This window comes from Gekko japonicus, unplaced genomic scaffold (genome assembly GCF_001447785.1).
Source record: "Gekko japonicus isolate JY-2015 unplaced genomic scaffold, Gekko_japonicus_V1.1 scaffold1100, whole genome shotgun sequence".
Taxonomy (NCBI): domain Eukaryota; kingdom Metazoa; phylum Chordata; class Lepidosauria; order Squamata; family Gekkonidae; genus Gekko; species Gekko japonicus.
Window position 1 is genome coordinate 565,334 of NW_015164220.1, and position 10,256 is coordinate 575,589.

Consider the following 10,256-nt stretch of genomic DNA (forward strand, 5'->3'; position numbering starts at 1 on the left):
CAGATCCATGATGTTCCCGTCAGGACTCATGCTGCCGCATTCTGGATCAGCTGGAGTTTCCAGGTCAGTCGCAAGGGCAGTTGACGAAGGTTTTCGTTTAGGACCGCATTGGGTTAAGTTTACTTGCAGCTAGCAGCCCTGAGTTGTGATTTTAAGTTTTGGTTTTTACGCTCCTAATGTATTCCATACATAACGCCATAAAGACATATAAAGCATGAACGTTCAACAATGAAAACTGAAAACCAGACTAAAAAGTCCATGATGGCATCCTGGAAATTTTCTACCCTAATTCTGGACTCTACCGGGCCATTTTCTGAGGAAGGGGAGAGGGAACTAATAACAACAATGCAGAAGAGGGGGAGGGATGGGTGAGAGGGTGCCAGCCAATGGGGAAACTGCATTGCCGCCCTCAACCAAAAGCCGGGCGGAACATCTCTGCCTTACAGCCCCTGCGGAATTGCATGAGATCCCACAGGGCCATGGTGTCATTTGGCAGAGAGTTCCACCAGGTCGGGGCCACGACCGAAAAGGCCCTGGTTGTGGTCAAGGACAGCCGGACATCCCTAGAACCAGGAATCACCAGCAGATTGTTATCAGTAGAGCACAAAGCTCTCCCGGGGATATACGGGAAGAGACAGTCCCGTAGATATGTTGGTCTCAGACCGCTCAAGGTCTTAAAGGTCAATACCAAAACCTTGAACCTGACTCAGTACTCCATCGGAAGCCAGTGTAGCGGGCGCTGTACAGATCGAATATGTGCCGTCCATGATGTTCCCGTCAGGACTCATGCTGCCGCATTCTGGATCAGCTGGAGTTTCCGGGTCAGTTGCAAGGGCAGTTGACGAAGGTTTCGTTCAGGACCGCATTGGGTTAAGTCAGTGGTTGGCAAACTCATTAGTCAAGAGAGCCAAATAGCAACAGTACAACGATTGAAATTTATTTTGAGAGCCAATTTTTTTAAACTTAAACTATATAGGTAGGTACATTGTTATTAACTTAATTAGGGTACTCCTAAACTGGCCTTTGCTAAAAATGTCCTCAATCTGATTGAGGTACGTTCGCAGCTAGCAGCCCTGAGTTGTGGTTTTAAATGTTGGTTTTTACGCTCCTAATGTATTCCATGTGTTTTATCTGTGTCCTAAGCTGCCTTGCACTCTGTAGGGAAGAAAGGTGTCTAATAGTTGTTTTAAATAAATAAATAAATGGAGGCATGTGCGCATGTGTGTGTGACTCTGGAATCGGACGAATATCGTGACAGGTCCTCTGATTCAACCATGCACGTGCCTTGGGCAATTCTTTGCACAGTTCTTCTAATACCAAAGGCGTGAGCGTGTGGCTGTGGATGCGGGAGGGGGAGAAAGTGAGCTAGTCTAGTAAATGGTTCTTTTTAAAAATAATAATAATAATGTAGCATGGATCGGTACAGTTATGTAACGCAGGGCGGGAAGGGAATAGAACATTGTCTGTCTCTTCCTGCAAGTCTCCCATCCTGACTCCCATCCTGACTAGATGCTGGGTGTTAGAGATGTGTTTCCCCCCCAAAAAATAATGAAATAAAAATAAAAGCCACACACCCCACTCCGTCACTTCCTCTTCTTCCTTTTTGGAGTCGGGGAGACGGGGTTTGGGGAAGGCGAAGGAGAGAGGCCAGCCAATGACATCAGGCGGTTGCCGAGTGTTTACCTTGGCTTGCGTAACTCGGGGCCCGCCCCCTTTTTTGAGTCAGCATGTATAACCCCAGCGGCTTAAATCAAAAGAACGCAGAGAAGGAGACTCGTTCGAGTGGGGAAGCCGGCTGGATATCGGAAGCGTGCCTGTGGATTAAATCTCTCCTGTTTTCCCACCCTCTGCTTTTTTTTTATAATTGATTTTAAAAAAAAGAAGAAGAAGATCAGGGAATCAAGTTTCATCTCCCCTGGGATATTTGTGTGGAAGAGGGGGGGGGGAATTAAAACAACAAGGAACCGGTAAGTAGTTTAGCAGTGTCTCAAGACTGGGATGTCACATTCCTGTCCCCCCTGGATCGGTGGCTCTGATCTGCTCTTAATTCGGGAAACGGCAGCCTCTTTTTCAAAGGCTTTTCCAAGATACAGGTTCTATAATATATCTATCGCAACCTCATTCCTGGCACAAAAATAAGTCTTGTCGAGACCGAGACCGACTCGACTACTTGGCGGCTTCTGAATAAATCTAACCTGGCAGTTCCTATCTTGCGCTTGTTTGGCAGGACTGGCGTCCTGGATGTTTTCCCTTGGGATCTCGTAATACAGGGGAGCTCCCCCCGATTTCCTAACGAGCTTAATCGAAAACAGCGCGGTGGTTTAACGTTCAATTCGGTAACAGCCGCAATTCTGAAAAGTCTCTCTGGATTATGTACATCACGGGCATCAGAGAACCTGTCGCCATACTTAAAACGATGGATTGAGAAATATATTGGGATGCTTTATCCAGCTCGGGTGTTTTAAACAATTTTTTTTTAAAGATTTTTATATGTACCAGAGAGAAACATGGAGCAGATTGGGAAATTTAGATTTGTTCTTCTTGAGCCCTGGAAACATTTAACCCCTTCCCTGCTCCAACATGATTGATTATCTCTATAGAGCGACGTTTAACCCCTTCCCTGCTCCAACATGATTATCTCTATAGAGCGACGGCAACTTTTTCTTCTCGACACAGTCGGTGGCTGTCGGACTTGTAGCCAGAGCGGCTTCGTGTGGTTTGTTTCTGAGGCAGCTGATCTTTGAGCAGATACTGAGTGGATCTGTTCGTACCTGTGGAAGAAGCAGTGCTCAAGTAGAAAGGGACGGGAGGGAAATAATGGATTTGTGTATGGTGTGGGGGTGCGTGGCAAAGCGGGAAAGATAGATATAGAGAGAGAATCAGTTGCTAAGCTGGTGTGCAGTTGATGAGAGGAAGACAACGAACGGGTTAAATTTTGTTATCAGCCAAATGACAAAGTTCTCTGTGCTTGGCTGCCATGTGACCGTGCCCACACACATTTCGTGCTGTTGTGGTTGCAGAACGTGCGCACCTTGTTGTGGGAGGGAAACAAAAGTTGTTTTGAAGAAAAGCTTAAACCGGAAAGGGACAGATGTGGAAATAATTCAGAAGAAGGGGGAAAGCCCGGGAGACCCGGAAGACGAAGAAGAAGCAGCGTATGTTGGGAGGCAGGAGAGACAATTTCTGTCCTTCAGGGCCAAAATAAGCTGGGTGCAGCACTTTGCAGGATCTTGAAAAGTGTCGCTGACACTTCTGTAGCAGAGAAGCATAAACTGATTTCTGTAGGATAGGCTCTTGCGCGTGAGTCCGTACCGCCGCCTTTGAATCAAGAGGTCAGGAACGCACGGGCAGGTGAGCAAGCGGGCCGTTCCTCTGACGGAAGAGCATTCGTGTTAGCGGAAGGGCTTTCTTCTGATTCCTCCTTCCCAGTTCAGACCCCTGCTTTGCCCCCTGTGTTGTGTTTGAGGCTCTGTGGGAACAAAATTTGAGGGCGCTTCAGTGGTTCTGAAGCAGGAGGGGGAAGCGGGAAAAGTCTTGTTCTGTGTATGGCTACTGCATCCCTCTCCATCCCACATTTAAACCGTCTTTTAAAAAAACAAGCCAAGTATTTGACTTTCATTCATGCCTGTAGGGTTCCCAGGTATCCCTCCGCCCCATTCATCAGCAGGGGAGGGGGGCAGGGTTGCCAGATCCAGGTTGGGAAACTCCTGGAGATTTGGGGGTGGAGCCTGGGGAGGACAGGGGACCTCGGTGGGGTACAAGGCCACAGAGTCCACCCCTCCAAAGCAGCCATTTTCTTGAGGGAAATTTGATCTTCACAGTCTGTAGATGAGCTGTAATTCCAGGGAGTCCCCAGGTCCCACCTGGAGGCTGGCATGATCCAGTGTTCCCTCTGAGCTGAGTTAGTGTGAGCTAAGCTCAGAGCCTTTTAGCCTCCGGCTCACGCATTTTTGTCTCAGCTCAGGAAGGAGGGCTCCAGAGCAAACTAATTGATGCAGGAGCCTAACCGCTCGCTTGCGACTTTAAATGCCGGTAGCTCACAAAGTAGAATGTCTGCTCACAGGACGCCACAGCTTAGAGTGAGCCTTGCAGTGACATCCCTTCTATAGGACCTTAAATACATCCGTTATTGACTTACAAAGACCGGCCCCTGCATCCTAATCGATCACCCTGGCCGACAGTCACTCCAGAAGCAGTGTTCACTAGCGTCCCTTTCGTGTAGGCTTGCCAAGTCCCCCCGGGGGGCGGGGAAAACCCCGCCCCAGAGGCCCGTTCCCCGCCGCCGCCAGATCGGGCCCCAGGGGGGGATCCACCCCAACGTGCACATCACCAGGAAGAGACACGACCACGCCGGGCACACTGGGGGTGGGGCCACGGTCATCCGAGGGAAAACTCTATGGTTTTCCCTCGGATGCTCGTGGCCCCGCCCCCAGCATGCCCGGCGTGGTCGCGTCACTTCCTAGTGACGCCAGGATCAACCCAGGAGTCCCCCGCTTCGGGACGAGGTAGTACTTGGCAACCCTACTTTCGCATCCCCTTTTAACGAGGGCTTGGCTGAAGCCGGTTAGATGAGAAGGCCCCAGGAATCATCGTCACCTGTTTTAAATTCTAATGTAATCCCACGTGCGAGTCCTAACAGGAGCTGACTCACAAGAATCGGCAATTAACATTTTCCCTTCTGACTGAAACGAATATTCAGAGAGGCCCAGCGAAGCCATCTGGGTTGTTGTTTCAGAGGACGGCCCGTGGTTGGTCAGTGGTAGGAAAGGCACATTTGAGTCCGGTAGCACCTCAAAGACGAACAAGGTTTTCGGGGTCAGGAGCTCCCTTCGTCAGACACAGTCAAAGTTTTTTTTTTTTTTTTTAAAGAAATGTTATTAAATAGTTAAGAATTCCATTACAGGAATAACATGACAGATTGTATAAAGAACAGAACATAGGGAACAGTGCTAAACCAGAAAGACGGCCTCCCACTGCAGTGTTCCCTCTAAGCTGAGTTAGTGTGAGCCTAGCTCACAGGTCTTCAGCCTCCGGCTCACAAATTTTTGCCTTAGCTCAGGAAGCATAGCTCCAGAGCAAACTAATTTATGCAGCAGCCAAATCACTCGCTCACAACTTTAATGTGGTAGGCAGTCACCTTCCCTACATTGTGTGGCCCTAGCTAGGAAGTTTAAATACCCATGTAAACCGCTCAGAGCCTCCGGGATGGAGCGGTATAGAAATTGAATAAATAAATAAATAAATAATGCCAGTAGCTCACAAAGTAGAATTTTTGCTCACAAGACTCCACAGCTTAGAGGGAGCATTGGCCTCCCCAGCAGAATTTTATGAAGAGAAGAGAAGAAATTGGATTTATACCCCACCTTTCACTACCCAAAGGAATCTCAGAGCAATTTACAATCTTCTTTCCCTCCCCTCCCCACAACAGACACCCTGTGAGCAATGCTCCCTCCAAGCTGTGGAGTCTTGTGAGCAAAAATTCTACTTTGTGAGCTACCAACAGTAAAGTTGTGAGAGAGCAATTTGGCTACTGCATAAATTAGTTTGCTCTGGAGCCATCCTTCCTGAGCGAAGACAAAAATCTGTGAGCCAGATGCGAAAAACCTGTGAGCTAGCTCACACTAACTCAGCTTAGAGGGAACACTGCCTGTGAGGTAGGTGGGGCTGAGAGAGCTCTTTCGAGGACTGCTCCTGAGAGAACAGCTCGGAGAGAACTTGTGACTGACCCAAGGTCACGCCAACAGCTGCATGTGGAGGAGTGGGGAATCAAACCCGGTTCTCCCAGATCAGAGTCCATGCTCCTAACCACGACACCAAACTGGCTCCTTTTCACATCTTTGTAATACTCTTCTCACTACGGGCAGGAACCCCCCTGTTAGGAGCAATCTAACATAATTGCGATTCCAAAATCATCAGATACCTTCAAAGTTGACGGTTCTCAAAAATCTTATACCCCCAAAATCTTGTTTGTGCGACTGGACTCGAATCTGTCCCCCCCCCCCACTCCTTAATTTGGACAGAACACTTTGGTAACAAATACTTCGATCCACTCTGCTCCCTGTGGCTGTCTTGAGGAAGTTAATGCACGGTGAGGAACTCTTCTTAAAATGTGTGAATCATCTTGCCTAACGGTGCCATCCCCTGAACATTTTCCTGGGAGTAATCCCCATTGAACAGGCTTGAGTGGATCCCGAGTAGACCTTCCTGTCAAGTGCAGTTGGAGTGGGAGACAGGCCACGGGTGGAGATGCCACACGCATTCTGAAGTGCAGGATAATTGATTTGAACGTGCATTCTCTGTGGACACATGCCTCGGGAATTCTGGGAATTCTGGTATGACTATTCACCGCCGTCCTTCAGAACGTTTGACTGCCTTTACCTCCGGTGACTGGATCCCGTCTGTCTCATCCGATAGCCGAATGGTAGTCTTCAATTCAAAGGTCAAAAAGGGTTGCCACCGATGCTCCCTCTAAGCCGTGGAGTCCTGTGAGCAAAAATGCTACTTTGTGAGCGACTGGAATTACGGTGGTGAGCGAGCGATTTTTAATTATATTGCATCAATTCGTTTGCTCTGGAGCCGTCCTTCCTGAGCTAAGACAAAAACGAGTGAGCCAGAGGCTAAAAAAACTGTGAGCGAGCTCACACTAACTCAGCTTAGAGGGAACACTGGAGATCCCCTGGAATTCCCCTGGAGGAAATGGCTGCTTTGGAGAGTAGACTCTATGGCATTATAACCCACGGAGGTCCCATCCCTCTCCAAGCCCAACTCTACCCAGGCTCCACCCCCAAAATCTCCCAAGACTTTCCCAACCTGGAGTTGGGACCCTCAGCTGAGTCACTGATCTTCACCTGCCGGATCAGGAGTACCCTACAGAACAGCCATTTTTCTTTTGGCTGCGTTTTGGAAGGATGTGCCCCTACGGCGCAAGTCACTTAGGGATGGGAGAGGATTCATTGGGCAGCAGGGGCCGTTTCCCAGACTGGGGCGCCACCTCTTCCTGTCACCTGATTCACGTTTCCTGCGTTGGCATTTCAGAGGGTCCTCTGCTGCCACCTGGGGGTTAACGGTGGATCTGCCAAGTCTCGTTAGTTTATCTGCATTTGATGGAAGTGAGATATGACTCACAAAGCTGATGCCGGAATAAATGTTATTCGGCTTTAAGGTGCCCCCCTGGACTTCTGCTTGGTCTTGCTACAACAGGCTAAGGTGGCCACTCCTCTGGAATAATTAACTCAAGTAATGTCAAGCAGTCCTGATCTAGACTGGCTGGACTAGCCCGATCTCACCAGATCTTAGAAGCTAAGCAGGGTCAGCCCTGATCAGCATTTGGATGGGAGACTACCAAGGAAGCCCGGCTTGCTATGCAGAGGCCGGCAACGGCAAACGACCTTTACTTTACTTTACTTTACATTTCGATTTATATACCGCCCTTGACCCCGAAGGGTCTCTGAGCGGTTTACAGATATGTACTAATTGATTCCTAACCTAGGGCCACAATTCATATGGGGAGGGTCTGCCTACCAGCACCCTAGCGGCGCATTCTGTTGTTTTTTTCGGGCGGGCTTCGGGTGTTGCTCTGGCGCCTCGGATGGGCCGACGGCATCCTCCGGCAGGCTTCCGATGGACTCCTCCGGCGCGCGGCTGCTTCCGACTGCAGCTCCAGCTTTCGTCCCTTAGGCCCCGCCGCGCTGCGTCGTCACGCCGTCACGTCGCCACAGCTCCACCTCAGCTCTGCCTCCATCCGGCCTCCATCGTCACCACATCCTCGGGTCGCCACTGCTCTGCCGCCATTACCGCCATTACCGCCGCCGCCGCCAACACTCCTGGCACTGGTGCCCCCCCCCACCTACGGGCAGGTACCCATTTGTCTACTTGCGAGTACGCTTTCGAGCCGCTGGGTGGGCGGGAGCTGGGACTAGGGCTGGGAGCTCACCCCAGCCGCGGTGGGTCTCGAACAGCCATAGTGGCTGTTCACTAGCATTGTTACTGCAGGCGTCGTACTGCCTGTGCCACCGCCACCTCTGAAAGTCTCTTGCCCCTGACCTGGATAGCCCAGGCTATCCCGATCTCATCAGATCTCGGAATACCAAGGTGGCTTTGCAGAGGCAGACAATGGCAGACCCCCTCTGAGCTGTATTTCAAGTATTGATTTAATAATATTAGAGCTTTGTAATCAGTTTGGTGTCGTGGTTAAATGCGCGGACTCTAATCGGGGAGAACTGGGTTTGATTCTCCACGCCTCCACTTGCAGCTGCTGGATGACGAGCCTTGGGCGAGCCGTAGTTCTGTCAGAGCTGTTCTCTCAGGAGCAGTTCTCGAAAGAGCTCTCTCAGCAGTTCCTGTCAAGAGCTCTCTCAGCCCCACCCACCTCACAGGGTGTCTGTTGTGGGGAGGGGAAGGGAAAGGAGATTGCAAGCCGCTCTGAGACTCCGAGTGAAGGGCGGGGTAGAAATCCAATCTCCTCCTCCTCCTCCTTTTTCAAGCTCTTAATATAACTGACTGATGGCATGGGTGGTTGATAGTGTTGCCAACCTCCAGGTGGGGCCTAGAGATCTCCTAGAATTACAACTGATCTTTTCCAACCCCCCAGCTCCTTAATTCAGACAGGACATTTTGGTAAAGACTACAGCCCCCCTGGAGAAAATGGCCGCTTTGGAGGGCAGACACAGTATCACATCCTGCCCTTGCCTCTTGGTTTAAAACTATGGAGGTAATTTTTGGGGTGGAGAAGTGAATCGGGGCAATGGGCCATAAGATAATATCAAGCGATTTCAGTTGGTCTGTTTATGACTGGGTCGTGGCCAAGAGACATTTCTAGACGCGACAGTGTTTTATAGCGGAGTCCTAAACGTATCTCCTCAGGAAGAAGTTCCATTGTGATGAATGGTGCTGCTGACTCCTCAGTAAGCAAGGATAGCCGTGAAAACTGATTTTGCGAGGGGCGAATAAAGATGGCGGGCAGCGGTACCACAGAGGGGGGGGATCTCAGTTTAAAGGCAGATGTTGTGGTAATGTCATCCTGGTAGTTTTAAAATAACTACCCGGTGCGGGGGGGGAAATGACTGTCATGCCGCGACACTGTGTGTGTGTGGGAAGCCGAGAACATCACAGAGAATATGTAGGACGGCGGTGTGGTTTTCCTCAGAGAAGGATCAGCTGTTGTCTTTCATAACACCAAAATGTTCTGTCATTGGGTTTTTTTATCGCCTTCTCCCCAACTTAGAGACCCTGGGCAAAGGACCGCTTTATAAATGTTGATTTTAAAATATTTTACAATAAAATATAGCGGCTTGCCTTGCCGGAATAATTTGGTTCAGTCTCACCTGTCCCGGTAGAGAGCTTCTCTGGGAAGATAATTTTCTGTAAACAAGAATGAGCGCTCAAGAAGGCCTCTCCATATGCCCTTGGCTTTAGACATTTTTAAATGACCGTTTTTGGTGGGGGAGGGAGGGTCTGACATGTTGTTGCCAACTCTAAGAAAGTTAGGTCCTCTAGGTAGTGATGGCTGTAGGAATAAACAGAGGATTAGATAGATTTATGGAGGATAAGTATCAGTGGCTACTAGCCAGTGGTGACTGAGGGGAACCTACACATTCAGAGGCACTAATCCTCTGCGTCTCAGAGCCAGGAGGCAACATCAGGAGAAGGCCTCGGCTTCTCTGCCCTGTTGTTGGCCCTCCAGAGGAACTGGTTGGTTACTATTTCAGACAGGGTGCTGGACTAGATGGATCACTGGTCTGATCCAGCAGGGCTTTTCTGATGTTCTTATGAAGGCCTCGGCCTCTATGCCCTGTTGTTGGCCCTCCAGAGGAACTGGTTGGCCATTGTGTGAGGCAGGATGCTGGACTAGATGGACCACTGGTCTGATCCAGCAGGGCTCTTCTTATGTTCTTATGAAGGCCTCGGCCTCTCTGCCCTTTTGTTGGCCCTCCAGGGGAACTGGTTGGCCACTGTGTGAGACGGGATGCTAGACTACATGGACTATTGTTCTGATCTAGCAGAGGTCTTCATATGTTCTTATGCAGTCCAACCAACTCCTGAGCAGCTCAGAAGTTATATCTATATATCTAATAGCCAACTTGCCCCCTCCGTGCGGATACTTAAATCAGCACGGAGGGGGCAGCTGGGGGGCCGGGGGAGGTTTGTGCACACGTGGGCCAGTCCCCACGTGTGCACAAAAATAAAAAAAGTTAAAAAAAATTCGGGGGGATGTTAAAATCCCCCTGAAAGTGCAAGAGCGTCTCCTGCGTCTCCTA